The sequence below is a fragment of the Coregonus lavaretus genome, assembly GCF_964263955.1.
Source record: "Coregonus lavaretus genome assembly, chromosome: 3".
Taxonomy (NCBI): domain Eukaryota; kingdom Metazoa; phylum Chordata; class Actinopteri; order Salmoniformes; family Salmonidae; genus Coregonus; species Coregonus lavaretus.
This window is the reverse complement of record NC_139990.1, coordinates 62,955,247-62,971,568: the sequence shown is the minus strand read 5'-3', so window position 1 is coordinate 62,971,568 and position 16,322 is coordinate 62,955,247. Positions and strand designations below refer to the sequence as shown.

Genomic DNA, 16,322 nt, shown 5'->3' with positions numbered 1-16,322 from the left:
GGGCTAGTGTCGCCTGGCTGCCGGTTCAATCAAAAGCACGGGGGACCCGGCTGATAAGGCGAGAGAGGAACTGTTCTGGAAGTAACAGCGTGGCAGTTCCAGAAAGGACTCTCTCTCTCTCTGATGCACCCACAAACTGTACTAGCTATAGGACACACATATATATATATATATATATATATATATATATATATATATATATATATATATATATATATATATATATATATATATATATATATATAGGATGCTATTGGTTTCAGTTAAGGAACATCATGGAAAAACTTTAGATGAGATACAGTATAGGTAGAACAGGGGTTTTGTTCTAGCTCAGCACCAACACAACTGATAATGTACTTCTGTAAACTGAGGTTAATTTGAGAAGAGATAGCTCTGATGTAAGTTTAAGGCTAGCCTTGAGGCAGGTTTGAAACATCTTTGGCACAATAAACAAAAACAATTTACCGCAAGCTACAGTAATAGCAATTCTGAAGCCCTCTAGAATTGCGTCCCAAATGCTTTTGTTTATATTTTATATAAGGCCTACACACATACAAATACAAGGTGACATGATTCATCCAACTACGGATAGAAGCAATATTATAAAGACTAGGACCGACCAAAATACAAGTACAAGCACCCCTTTTGAGACCTCGCTGTTATGAACATTTCCAGCAATCATTCAGCTGCGGTTAGACCCTGTGTTTCCATCAAGGATACCTCTCTATAGTGTCAGAATGCTTCAACCTACGCATTTGCAAAAGCACATTATTTAGACCCAGCTTTTAGACCTCACTGTTTGTTTTTCCAGTGTTATTTCCTGCTTAGCTTTATTTTAAACAGACCTCCTCCGGGGTCGTCCGCATATTCAAATGAACCTGTGTGGGTACCGCGAAAAAACCCTCGCTATCACAGGGAGACAACTCGATAATAGAGGCAAGCAAGCAGGGCTCTGAAACTCATTAAAGCACTAGGAGAAGAGCAGAGAGTGAACTTAGGCTGAACTTCTCTTTGCTGCTGAAGAGGGGTTGGTGTCCTGGGGGGGACGGTGCCAGTTCCTTACTCTTATTTATATCTCAGTGGACCGAGGAATATAGACACCAGGTTACATCACTTCCCATCTAGCCATAAATACAACTACTCTCTCATATCACCTCTCTTCTTGATTACGACATCATTTGTCATCCTATGTCGCTAAATTCGTTTTAAGTTGTGTATTATAAACTCAAATAACTTGGATAACTTAGGCATATACATTTAGGCATACCAATAATCCCATGCAGCACCCTCCTCAAGCTGGGTGTGTACATTAAGCTGTTCATCATAACTAGGAAAATGATGCCCACCTCACTCACAGCTGTTACAGCCAATTTAGTGTCACTATTTAGTCATGTCGTAATGACACTTAATAAAGGCCACTTTAACTAGATCACTTTTTCCTTTAATTCCTGTGCCCGAATCACTCGCTCTTTATGACAGCTATGAATGACATCAGGTTTTACTATGAAAACACACACTGTAGGGCTCTGTACTGTACACCTCCCCACGGATCATATACAGTACGTGCACAATACTACATCTTTCCATATGCAACAAAAAACAGACCCAACTATAACATTCACTATAATAATGTTGTTCACAACATATCCTTACCTGTCTGTCAACATTAGGGGCTGGTTTCCCATACCCAGATTAACCCTAGTACTGGACAAAAAAGCTAATGGTGATTCTCCATTGAGCATGCTTTTTAATCAAGTACCAGGCTTAATCTGTGTTTGGGAAACTGTTCCTATATGTTTACTGTCACCATCGGGTTCAGAGTGCTTAGTGTCACCATGACATTCTTATTGTCATGTTAACACCATGGAGACCAGAGTGTTAGTCAACATCAGAGTGTTGAGTGTCCCAGTGACATTTGGGCCCACAGTGTACAGATCCACACACGCAGTTGTCCTGACTCCAAACCCCAACACCTTACCCCTTTCTGTCTCCTCGACCCCTGACCCCATGGGGAATAATTCTCTATTAACCTGCCTGTTTTTCGGTTGGACTGACTAACCCTTATCTGCCTCCTTTGTTGAACCCTCCTCTGCTTCTCTTCCCCTTTTCTCCCTATGACCTCTCTACCCAGTTTCAAAGCCTATGACTGAAACTGTGCTTTGTGTGATTTTGTTGCCTACAAGCAGTTGTTTATGGCTTTAGGCCTGCTTTCAGGCCACTGTTTGGTAAAGCTATGGTTCTTCCAGAGCTGCTTTTCTATCCACACAGTTAATCTGTTTGTTTAGGGAGTTAAGGTAGGGAATGGCTCTGGAATAAAGTAGCTTTACCAGGTGCTGATTGGTGAATGCCCTCTTTATTGTCTTTATTTTATTTCTGATGCAACTGCATGTAAAATGTGTCCCACAATGCATGTAGTGCCATGCTTGATTTGATGGTGTATGATGAGGCAATCATACACTACTTGAACTATGTCTGTTCCAAAGCTGTTTGAAATGGAAAATCTGTCTTTGTACTGTATTACCGCTAATGGTTTGACAAATAATATATTGGTTTTCAAAGTCAGGGTTGAGTGATATACTGTACTGAGATATTATGGAAAATTGGTCTCTACTTGCCAGGTTCTAAGGGATTGTACATTATTTATAATGAGGGATACCTGGAGAAAATTGGATCTCTGAAATTAAAATGGATGGTCTTCCCTTAGTAAAATATATTTTTAACCGACCCTCCCCGAACGCTTAAAAAAAAAAGTGAAATCAGTTGTGTTGTCCCTTTAGGTTTCGTAGATGGTGTTTCCTCCCAGACGCGTCCCACAGTGGAGGTCTGTTACAGGCGGTTCCTCGTCCTTTATTATCACTGCCGGAGAGGTTCACAAACTCAATCCAATCTTGATGAAAACTCTGAAAAGGGCGTTCCCTTTCAGTCCTTATATACTGCTACACAAACAAGTCATAGAAGCATGATTTACATTATTAATTATTTATTATTAACATTGGTTCCTGCATGTGACTGACTGATACTTCACGAGGTTTCTTCTCTCAAAGCTGGGACCTTGAAACTGAGATACTCCTTGTGGTTCCCAGAGCAATGTTCTGGGCGTACTGCCAATTGGTCTGAGGAAGAGGTCACAGTCACCTGCACGAACCAAGATAGAGTGAGAGGAGATGATGTGTACAATTCAAGGCTATGTCTTCAGACAATAAAAATGTCCCTCGCACTCCTCCATACCCAAAATAATAATTAAAACATAAAGTGGATAGCAGAGAACATGCCTACTGTTTACCCTCACTCCTAGGACAGACAGGAGCCTTATATATGCAGTGTTAGAAACTGTTCTTCATTTTGTAAGCATTACATGGCAAAGTAGCCAGAAGGTTGTGGATTCACAGACCACCGCGGACAAGAGGGGGTGAAAAGATATCAATTATAATAAAAGCACTGCATGAAATGATCAACTTATTTGCGGTCCGAGAAAAAAGTGCCTTTTATAAACACATTTCTATGCAATTCTACGTCATTTCTACATCACTGTCTCCAGTCATGTAAAATATTTTTTAATACCACAACAGAACATGACAAAGAATGAGTGCATGCTGCAGCACCGGATGCATTTAGATTTCTATACAGGCTACTGTTAAAAAAGAGGATAGTCTAAGTTTGGAACACTGCTAAAGTAGTCTATCAACTGTAAAAATGTAGTGCAACAGAACCAGTTACAACTGAAGTAGCTTAGTGGGGCGGCAGGTAGCTTAGTGGTTAAGAGCGTTGTGCCAGTAACCGAAAGGTCGCTGGTTCTAATCCCCGAGCAGACTAGGTGAAAAATCTGTCGATGTGCCCTTGAGCAAGGCACTTAACCCTAATTGCTCCTGTAAGTCGCTCTGGATAAGAGCGTCTGCTAAATGACTAAAAATGTAAAATGTAAAGTATCTGACCATCAGTGAATTCGAGAAAAATCCATTAATTGTTTAACACTGCAGCCACATATAAACAGGTTGGCCTATATGCACTTGTAAAAAAAAAGACTGGGGAAACTAACATTTTTATAATTTATTATATTTTATTCCATGATATTGTTGTTACAAAATAGATGTGTGTTGACTGTGATTAGGGCATGCTAAGCGGAAAATTAAAACTACGCATGCATAGCTCAAAGCATGATCCTCAAACCAAAGACTGGCCAAACTCGTGTAATAAGGCATTTTTCCTTTAATTATTATTTAATTCTAAGTCATATTTTCTTTTATTTAATTTAATACAGCCTAAACGCTAAATTCATAGGCATGTTGTTGAAGTGCTGTTGTTGGTGTGTTGTTGAAATGCTGAGTGCTCCTGCCAGCCTGTAGCATGTCACAAATGCTTCACAATTGATTTCTTAAATGGCTGGCTATAGCCTTGAAATAATAACAATATAGCCTAAATAATTCATTTTAATTCCTTCTCAGGCTACCTGGCTTGGTCCTGACTGATTTCGAGGTAGTATGTTGTTTAATAGCCTGTTGCAGTGCTCCCTCACTTTTTTCACATTGAGAATACACCAGGCTGCATGGTAAAATTATTTCTGGAAAATTAATTAGGATAAATTGTAAATCAATTATATTTATGCCTAATTACCACTTAAATTCCATGAAAACGATAGAATGACAAACTACACTGAACGAAAATATAAACGCAACATGCAACAATTTTCTAAGATTTTACTGAGTTACAGTTCATTATAAGGAAATCAGTCAATTGAAATAAATAAATTAGGCCCTAATCTATGGATTTCACATGACTGGGACTACAGATATGCATCTGTTGGTAACAGATACCTTTAAAAAAAAAGGTAGGGCCGTGGATCAGAAAATCAGTCAGTATCTGGTGTGACCACCATTTGCCTCATGCAGCGCGACACATCTCCTTCGCATAGAGTTGTTCAAGCTGTTGATTGTGGCCTGTGGAATGTTGTCCCACTCCTCTTCAATGGCTGTGCGAAGTTGCTGGATATTGGCGGGAACTGGAACACGCTGTCGTGCAGGTCGATCCAGAGCATTCCAAACATGCTCAATGAGTGACATGTCTGGTGAACTGGGACATTTTCATCTTCCAGGAATTGTGTACAGATCCTTTCGATATGGGGTCGTGTATTTTCATGCTGAAACATGAGGTAATGGTGGCGGATGAATGGCACGACAATGGGCCTCAGGATTTCGTCACGGTATCTCCTATGAATTCAAATTGTCATTGATAAAATGCAATTGTGTTTGTTGTCCGTAGCTTATGCCTGCCCATACCATAACCCCACACCCACCATGGGGCACTCTTTTCACAAAGTTGATATCCACAAACTGCTCGCCCACACGCCATCTGCCATCTGCCCGGTATAGTTGAAACCGGGATTCATGAAGAGCACTCTTCTCCAGCGTGCCAGTGGCCATAGAAGGTGAGCATTTGCCCTCTGAAGTCGGTTACGACGCCAAACTGCAGTCTGGTGAGGACGACGAGCATGCAGATGAGCGTCCCAGAGATGGTTTCTGACAGTTTGTGCAGAAATTATTCTGTTGTGCAAACCCACAGTTTCATCAGCTGTCCGGGTGGCTGGTCTCAGACGATGCCGCAGGTGAAGAAGCCGGATGTTGAGGTACTGGGCTGGCGTGGTTACACATGGTCTGTGGTTGTGAGGCCATACTGCCAAATTCTCTAAAACAACGTTGGGGGCGGCTTATGGTAGAGAAATGAACATACTAAATTCTCTGGCAACAGCTCTGGTGGACATTCCTGTAGTCAGCATGCCAATTGCACGCTGAGACATCTCTGGCATTGTGTCGTGTGACAAAACTGCACATTTTAGAGTGGCCTTTTATTGTCCCCAGCACAAGGTGCACCTGTGTTATGATCATGCTGTTTAATCAGCTTCTTGATATGCTACACCTGTCAGGTGGATGGATTATCTTGACAAAGGAGAAATGCTCACTAACGGGGATGTAAACAAATTTGTGCACAAAATATGAACATTTCTGGGATCTTTTATTTCAGCTCATGAAACATGGGACAAACACTTTACATGTTGTGTTTATTTTTGTTCAGTATAATGGCATATACAGTTGAAGTCGGAAGTTTACATACACCTTAGCCAAATACATTTAAACTCCGTTTTTCACAATTCCTGACATTTAATCCTAGTAAAAATTCCCTGTTTTAGGATCACCACTTTATTTTAAGAATGTGAAATGTCAGAATAATAGTAGAGAGAATCATTTCTTTCAGCTTTTATTTCTTTCATCACATTCCCAGTGGGTCAGAAGTTTACATACACTCAATTAGTATTTGGTAGCATTACCTTTAAATTGTTTAACTTGGGTCAAACGTTTCAGGTAGCCTTCCACAAGCTTCCCACAGTAAGTTGGGTGAATTCTGGCCTATTCCTCCTGACAGAGCTGGTGTAACTGAGTCAGGTTTGTAGGCTCGCACACGCTTTTTCAGTTCTGCCCACAAATTTTCTATAGGATTGAGGTCAGGGCTTTGTAATGGCCACTCCAATACTTTGACTTTGTTTTCCTTAAGCCATTTTGCCACAACTTTGGAAGTATGCTTGGGGTCATTGTCCATTTGGAAGACACATTTGCGACCAAGCTTTAACTTCCTGACTGATGTCTTGAGATGTTGCTTCAATATATCCACATAATTTTCCTTCCTCATGATGCCATCTATTTTGTGAAGTGCACCAGTCCCTCCTGCAGTAAAGCACTCCCACAGCATAATGCTGCCACCCCCGTGCTTCAGGTTTGGGATGGTGTTCTTCGGCTTGCAAGCATTCCCCTTTTTCCTCCAAACATAACAATGGTCATTATGGCCAAACAGTTCTATTTCTGTTTCATCAAACCAGAGGACATTTCTCTAAAAAGTACAATCTTTGTCCCAATGTGCAGTTTTTATGCAGTTTTTTTTTTCTGATATCTTTGCTGATTCCTTTTGATTTTCCCATGATGTCAAGCAAAGAGGCACTGAGTTTGAAGGTAGGCCTTGAAATACAGTGGGGGGGAAAAAGTATTTAGTCAGCCACCAATTGTGCAAGTTCTCCCACTTAAAAATATGAGAGAGGCCTGTAATTTTCATCATAGGTACACGTCAACTATGACAGACAAAATGAGAATTTATTTTCTCCAGAAAATCACATTGTAGGATTTTTAATGAATTTATTTGCAAATTATGGTGGAAAATAAGTATTTGGTCACCTACAAACAAGCAAGATTTCTGGCTCTCACAGACTTGTAACTTCTTCTTTAAGAGGATCCTCTGTCCTCCACTCGTTACCTGTATTAATGGCACCTGTTTGAACTTGTTATCAGTATAAAAGACACCTGTCCACAACCTCAGTCACACTCCAAACTCCACTATGGCCAAGACCAAAGAGCTGTCAAAGGACACCAGAAACAAAATTGTAGACCTGCACCAGGCTGGGAAGACTGAATCTGCAATAGGTAAGCAGCTTGGTTTGAAGAAATCAACTGTGGGAGCAATTATTAGGAAATGGAAGACATACAAGACCACTGATAATCTCCCTCGATCTGGGGCTCCACGCAAGATCTCACCCATCATCATTGAAGATGAAACGTGGCTGCAGCATGACAATGATCCCAAACACACCGCCCGGGCAACGAAGGAGTGGCTTCGTAAGAAGCATTTCAAGGTCCTGGAGTGGCCGAGCCAGTCTCCAGATCTCAACCCCATAGAAAATCTTTGGAGGGAGTTGAAAGTCTGTGTTGCCCAGCGACAGCCCCAAAACATCACTGCTCTAGAGGAGATCTGCATGGAGGAATGGGCCAAAATACCAGCAACAGTGTGTGGAAACCTTGTGAAGACTTACAGAAAACGTTTGACCTGTGTCATTGCCAACAAAGGGTATATAACAAAGTATTGAGAAACTTTTGTTATTGACCAAATACTTATTTTCCACCATAATTTGCAAATAAATTCATTAAAAATCCTACAATGTGATTTTCTGGATTTTTTCTCTCATTTTGTCTGTCATAGTTGACGTGTACCTATGATGAAAATTACAGGCCTCTCTCATCTTTTTAAGTGGGAGAACTTGCACAATTGGTGGCTGACTAAATACTTTTTTTCCCCACTGTACATCCACAGGTACACCTCCAACAGAACCTCCATCAGAAGCTTCTAAAGCCATGATATAATTTTCTGGAATTTTCCAAGCTGTTTAAAGGCACTGTCAACTTAGTGTATGTAAACTTCTGACCCACTGGAATTGTGATACAGTGAATTATAAGTGAAATAATCTATTCAAGAAGAGTTAAATGTATCTTCCAATGAAACTGATTGAGATCAAATGATTGGCATGCAGTGGTAAAATGCGAATAATTGTCATTCACGATGGACAGTGAGAATGGCCTACTTTGAAATTAGATATGCCTAACTTGGTGTTTGAGGGTATTAAAAATAGAAAATGTTCTTGAGGCAAGATGTGTGGGCATATAGGCAGACGTTGCAATTGGAGGATGCATTTTCTGCACCTATTCTATAATGATATATCTGTCGGTACAAACTGATTGAGAAATTATGTCATTTAATTCTTATTTTTGCGCTCCCTCTCCTAAAGAAAATAGCACTACCCCAATGCTCCTCGGCTATAGAAGGTTGTAGTGCAGCCTCTGAATGTCAGAGACAAACCAAAGATATCCCATATGCAACGGACTCACGTCTTTCCCCGGCATTTTACAGCTTGTTTCTAGCATAAAGCATTGCGGACTAAATCGTTGTATATAATTGGGTTCATTTAATATGTATTAAAATCAATTATATCAGTAGCAAGCTTTGGACCCCAGGAAGAGTAGCTGCTGCCTTGGCAGCAGCTAATGGGTATCCGGAATACTTTTTTTCTAAATACCTCGACATCAGTAGGTGCACAGATATTGAATTTTGGGGACAAATTGACTCGCCTCCTGAAGTGCCACCGTACACAACACAGTCATTGGTTAGGCAGCACAAAAGGGTTTATTTATATCAGTAAAAGCAGGGCAGGCCAGGGCTCATGATTGGGCTAGCCTATCCATTGCAGTGTGTAATGCAGTGTAGCCTAGTTTTATATACCATCCCAGCAGCACAAACACTTGGGAAGGCAGTACATTTTCTTATAAATATAACTTTGCTCTGTGCTTCTCCGAGCATGCACTTCGTATAGCCTAGGCCTATAGCTTGTGTCAAACTCATTACACGGAGCGCCGAGTTTCTGCAGGTTTTCGCTCCTCCCTTGTACTTGATTGATTAATTAAGGTCACTAATTAGTAAGGAACTCCCCACACCTGGTTGTCTCGGGCTTCATTGAAGTAAAAACCAAAAACATGCGGACACTAGGCCCTCCATCGCACTCAACTCTTACCCTACGAGGTCCGGAGCCTGCTGGTTTTCTGTTCTACCTGATAATTAATTGCACACACCTGGTGTCCCAGGTCTAAATCAGTCCCTGATTAGAGGGGAACAATTAAAAAATGCTGTGGAACTGGCTTCGAGGTCCAGAGTTGAGTTTGAGGGGTATAGGCTATGAATCATTTTATTGAGACCACACTAGGCACACTTGATATTGCGCACCCAGTAGAGAATCAGGGATGAGGGGCATCATCGGGCACAAATGAGATACTATAATAAGCAACAAATTCTCAAACCCTGAGCAATATGACATTTAATTTATTACAAATTACATGACCCTCTCCTGGACTAAATTTGTAAAATACTAAACCCTCCCCCTGACTGAAATTGAAAAAGCACGACCCTCCCCCATTTTCCTCCAGGTAACTATTGTGTAAATTTCGATCGCTCACTAAATTACTTGAATGTTTTATTTCAACCCAAGTCTCAGTGATACCTCTTGATGCTCTACAATCGAAACTCAGCAAAAAAAGAAACGTCATCTCACTGTCAACTGCGTTTATTTTCAGTAAACTTAAATGTGTAAATATTTGTATGAACATAACAAGATTCAACAACTGAGACATAAACTGAACAAGTTCCACAGACAGAAATGGAATAATGTGTCCCTGAACAAAAGTAACAGTCAGTATCTGGTATGGCCACCAGCTGCATTTAAGTACTGCAGTGCATCTCCTCCTCATGGACTGCACCAGATTTGCCAGTTCTTGCTGTGAGATGTTACCCCACTCTTCCACCAAGGCACCTGCAAATTCCCGGACATTTCTGGGGGGAATGGCCCTAGCCCTTACCCTCTGATCCAACAGGTCCCAGATGTGCTCAATAGGATTGAGATCCAGGCTCTTTGCTGGCCATGGCAGAACACTGACATTCCTGTCTTGCAGGAAATCACGCACAGAACGAGTATGGCTGGTAGCATTGTCATGCTGGAGACTCGTCAGTAAAGAGCACTTTTTGCCAGTCCTGTCTGGTCCAGCGACGGTGGGTTTGTGCCTATAGGCGACGTTGTTGCCGGTGATGTCTGGTGAGGACCTGCCTTACAACAGGCCTACAAGCCCTCAGTCCAGCCTCTCTCAGCCTATTGCGGACAGTCTGAGCGCTGATGGAGGGATTGTGCGTTCCTGGTGTAACTCGGGCAGTTGTTGCCATCCTGTACCTGGCCCGCAGGTGTGATGTTCGGATGTACCGATCCTGTGCAGGTGTTGTTACACGTGGTCTGCCACTGCGAGGACGATCAGCTGTCCGTCCTGTCTCCCTGTAGCGCTGTCTTAGGCGTCTCACAGTACGGACATTACAATTTATTGCCCTGGCCACATCTGCAGTCCTCATGCCTCCTTGCAGCATGCCTAAGGCACATTCACGCAGATCAGCAGGGACCCTGGGCATCTTTCTTTTGGTGTTTTTCAGAGTCAGTAGAAAGGCCTCTTTAGTGTCCTAAATTTTCATAACTGTGACCTTAATTGCCTACCGTCTGTAAGCTGTTAGTGTCTTAACGACCGTTCCACAGGTGCATGTTCATTAATTGTTTATGGTTCATTGAACAAGAATGGGAAACAGTGTTTACACCCTTTACAATGATCTGTGAAGTTATTTGGAATTGTACGAATTACCTTTGAAAGACAGGGTCCTGAAAAAGGGACGTTTCTTTTTTTGCTGAGTTTACATGCATCAGTACACTTCTAATAAAATGCCATGTTCATTAGCACTATTTTTCAATTGGAGTGAACCAGTTACATTACAGCGTATCATATTACCTCGTGGGCATAAATCAAGCTGCATCCAATTGGTTGGGCACTGATGTGTAATATTATGCATATTCTTAATGATGAGAGTACATGATTGAATTCATTCACACGAACACCAAGACCCAATCTCGCACAAACTCAAACACCACACATGAACACAGAGAGTGAACTGTGTTCATCATTACCCAAGCATCAGCTATTTCAACTGTCAAAGTACTCCGAATTTTTGTTAGCAGACTCCTCTTCGTGCTTCATTTAGAAAAGAAATGAAACATTTTAGTTCGTTATTTCATCTCTCACAGTGCTTGGAGTGTTGCAGCCGATAATCTGTTGTTGTGTTTTCCACGGCAGAAAATACATCTCTGGCATAAGTTGGGGGTAATAGTAGCCTGCTAAGCCTGGGGCCATTTTGACTCATTGCGGTACTATGGAATGAAGTTCCCTTCAATGGAACTATTACATTCTCCCCTCAGCTGTAGAGAACAGAAACTAATTAGGCTATTTTGGAACGTCTTTACTTGATGCAAATAGAACTCAGGAGTAATCTCCAGTGTTTAGCTACAGTGCCTTCAGAAAGTATTCATACCCCTTGATTCCAAATGTTGTTGTGTTACAGCCTGAATTTTCAAATGGATTAAATTGAGATTTTTTGTCACTGGCCTACACACAATACCCCATAATGTCAAAGTGGAATTATGTTTTTCGAAATTGACAAATTAATAAAAAATGAATAGCTTTTAATCGTTAAGGACTAGGGAGTTTTTCAGGAAATAAAATAAACGAAATGGAGCTAAGCACTGGCAAAATCCTAGAGGAAAACCTGGTTCAGTCTGCTTTCCACCAGACACTGAGAGATGAATTCACCTTTCAGCTGGACAATAACCTAAAACACAAGGCCAAATCTACACTGGAGTTGCTTACCAAGAAGCCAGTGAATGTTCCTGAGTGGCCACTTTACAGTTTTGACTTAAATCTACTTGAAAATCTATGGCAAGACCTGAATATTGTTGTCTAGCAATGATCAACAACCAATTTGACAGAGCTTGGAAAATAATGAAAAAAATGATGGGCAAATGTTGCACAATCCAGGTGTGGAAAGCTCTTAGACTTAATCAAGTCAAATGTTATTGTCATATGCGCCAAATACAACAGGTGTAGACCTTACTGTGAAATGCTTACTTACAAGCCCTTAACCAACAATGCAGTTCAAGAAATAGAGTTAAGAAAATATTTACTAAATATACTAAAGTAAAAAATTAAATAAAAAGTAACACAATAAAATAACAATAACGAGGCTATATACAGGGGGTACCGGTACCGAGTCAATGTGCGGGGGTACAGGTTAGTCAAGGTAATTTGTACATGTAGGTAGGGGTAAAGTGACTATGCATAGATAATAAACAGCGAGTAGCGGGGGTGGGGGGGTGTCAATGTAAATAGTACGGGTGGCCATTTTATTAATTGTTCAACAGTCTTATGGCTTGGGGGTAGAAGCTGTTAAGGAGCCTTTTGGACCTAGACTTGGTGCTCCGGTACTGCTTGCCGTGCGGTAGCAGAGAGAACAGTCTATGACTTGGGTAACTGGAGTCTTTGACAATTTTTTTGGCCTTCCTCTGACACCGCCTAGTATATAGGTCCTGGATGGCAGGAAGCTTGGCCCCAGTGATGTACTGGGCCGTACGCACTACTCTCTGTAGAGCCTTACGGTCGGATGCCGAGCAGTTGCCATACCCAGGCGGTGATGCAACCGTTCAGGATGCTCTCGATGGTGCAGCTGTATAATTTTTTGAGGATCTGGGGACCTATGCCAAATATTTTCAGTCTCCTGAGGGGAAAAGGTGTTGTCATGCCCTCTTCACGACTGTCTTGGTGTGTTTGGACCATGATAGTTTGTTGGTGATGTGGACACCAAGGAACTTGAAACTCTCGACCCGCTCCACTACAGCACCAGTTCAGCCCTCCTTTTCATGTAGTCCACGATCAGCTCCTTTGTCTTGCTCACATTGAGGGAGAGGTTGTTGTCCTGGCACCACACTGCCAGGTCTTTGACCTCTTCCCTATAGGCTGTCTCATCGTTGTCGGTGATCAGGCCTACCACTGTTGTGTCATCAGCAAACGTCATGATGGTGTTGGAGTCATGCTTGGCCATGCAGTCGTGGGTGAACAGGGAGTACAGGAGGGGACTAAGCATGCACCCCTGAGGGGCCCCAGTGTTGAGGATCAGCGTGGCAGATGTGTTGTTGCCTACCCTTACCACCTGGGGGTGGCCCGTCAGGAAGTCCAGGATCCAGTTGCAGAGGGAGGTGTTTAGTCCCAGGGTCATAAGCTTAGTGATGAGCTTTGAGGGCACTATGGTGTTGGACGCTGAGCTGATGGTGTTGAACTTACCCAGAAAGACTGTAATTGCTGCCAAAGGTGCTTCTACGAAGTATTGACTCAGGGGTGTGAATACTTAAGTAAATTAGATATTTCTGTATTTCATTTTCAATATATTTGCAAAAATGTCTAAAAACATGTTTCCACTTTGTCTTTATGGGGTATTGTGTGTAGATGGGTAAGAAAAAGTCAATTTAATCCATTTTGAATTCAGGCTATAACAATAAGTCAAGGGGTATAAATACTTTCTGAAGGCACTGTAAGTGCGATCTTGAGCAGTGTACTGACACACAATGGAAAAGTTATCTCTTTAAAGGGATAGTTCACTCTGAAAACAACATTTGCATACTGTACCTTGGAATTGTCCCAAAGTCGAGCTGTGTCTATATTTCACCATTCCACAACATCGTTAGCCATCAGCAATCAGGATTACCAAAAGCACCGTAGTATCCCAGCTAAATAATCAGTTGATGTCTAGCTTATCCTACATCCCTGATTCTCAAGACCATCCATTTGGCCATCAACACTGCAGATGGCTAGCTGATTCTATGGTGCACATGCAGTAGAATATAAAAACAGCTTGACTCTGATACACTTCTAAGGTATGTACAGTAGTAGGTCAGTTGGGCGTTTATGGAGCTAATTGAATCTGTATGATTCATTAACTATCGGTTTTAAGCATCTCAGAGAAGGGTTAGACGTGAGTCAAAGGTGAAAACCTCTGCTTGCGTTGTTTGTGTTTCACTGCTTTTGTTTTTATTTGTTTTGGAGCCATTTTATCACCTGCCGTAATAGCACTTCACACTCCAGAAACGACACATTCTCAACTTTGGCTCCTCGCGCAACCCATCCCCAATTAGAGAAACACAGAACAGACTCCAGGTTACGTATAGCTTTAGCTTGGTTACATAATGCACAGCCTTTATGGATATAATCGCTCAGTGTTTCTCTCATGCAGTGCTATGAAAGCGTCAAGCGGGGGTCTTCTACGTACCAAAACACAGCTGCTTCTGAGAGCGAGGTTTCAAAACCCACCAGGCTGACAATCTGTCACTCACTTTGACACATCTATCTCTCTCTCCATCATCTTCCCCCAGCCTCCCCCTTACAATCTGCTCCCTGCACATTCTTTCTCACACTCTATTTCTGTCACTTTTTGTCCCCAGCTTTCTGCCACATTCTATTTCATTTTATTTTCTCTAGTTCTCTTGCTCGTCTCTTTTCTGTCCTATTCCTCTCTCTCTCTTTTCCATTGCCTGGCAGTTTCTTACTGAAGTTATATTTTCTCTCTCTTTGTCTCTCTCTCCCTCTCGAGCATGAATACTTCCAGCTGTCCCCCCCCCCCCCCCTCTCCTCCTTTCCTCCTGTCCTCTCTCAACCATATGTGTGTTTACCTTTTAGAAGACCTGAGAGTCCTTAATGTGAGTGTGAGTGTGTGTTCCTGTTCTTCACACATTAGTTATATTATGCCTCTGTTCAGCAGAGACCATTCTGAACCCACACTTTGCCTAAAGATAGTGTGACAACAGAGAAAAATAAACATGGAACAACACTTATTAACATGATATAAACATTGAGAGGAGGTTATTGTTGTTGCTTTGAGTAGCTTCAATTATCCTGCAGCACCACATATCTTTATATAACACACCTATATTTTACTAACATTTTTGATGTAACTCTACCACTACACAAGTGCGGACAACTCCAATTAATGGTTACATTAAAGCAAAGCTCTCAAACATTTTTGTCTCACCTCTTTATCAGAGGTGTCATACGACATTGGATCATAAAATAATTCATTTGACCCTTTTTAAATGTATTTTCTTTCAACACTGTGTTGAGGCAATGCATTAGCCTCAACTGGCAGTATACTGTTTGCCTGCATGCTCTGCCTCATGTGCGCCATCTAGCAGCACACCTGTCTCCCCCATGCCATGATTCAGTGGGTATTAATTTCACTGTGACCATGCCACAATATGCCACGCATACGGCCCAATTGAGTCATCCACCCCAGCCCCAAACGTGTTGTGACAGGTTGTGCGTGGGGTTGGAGATCTGTGTACCTCCGCTGTGCATTTCCCCACTGTGACGCTTGACTCATAGCTCCTCGGCCATGTGGAACCCTTCAATAGTCATAGGGGCCCCCAAGGGTCCTGGTCAGAGGCCCCAGATGAGTCACAGGACTGGGAGCTGGGAGCCACAGGGAGGCTGGGGGAAGCCACACAGAGATATGGGCATCCTGACCTGTATTATTCATAAAACCCCATGCTGCCACACTGCCTCGGCTCACTCTGACACACTGGCCTAGGACAGATGGGATAAACGAAGCACAGCCATACCAACGCCATAGAATACAATGGATATAGCACTTGAATGGGTAGAACTCGCGATTTCAAAGCAGCACGTCTAACTTATTCTGTGAATTTAACATTATCGACAGGAGAATGTGATAGTACAGTATATTGCATCTCTCTATAGCGGAATGGCACCCAGTATTCTACTCACTGATGTAGAGCAAATGGTCCAATGGATAGTGATAGAGAGCTTTGCAGTGCTCGAAAACCCTTTACTTCCTGATAGCGCTGGGAGAGAGACAGGGAGCAGACACTTCTCCGGTAACTTTGTGACCTACATATAACTTTCCATCAACGCCAGGCAAAGAGACACTCGTGTCGGCAGCTCCTTCAAGACCAAAGAACCGAGCCTTGTTTGATGCTAATTCTGCCCCATCTTCTCTCTGTTTGTATTAAGGCTGTCAAAGAAAAACGGTAATGGTTA

General features: G+C 42.1%; 1 protein-coding gene across 1 annotated transcript in view; it reads left to right on the top strand.

The window, feature by feature from the left end:
- The window catches only part of LOC311109735 (semaphorin-6D-like), a 142,934-nt gene that overhangs the window by 121,172 nt on the left and 5,440 nt on the right, over positions 1-16,322 (top strand). The window lies entirely within an intron of this gene.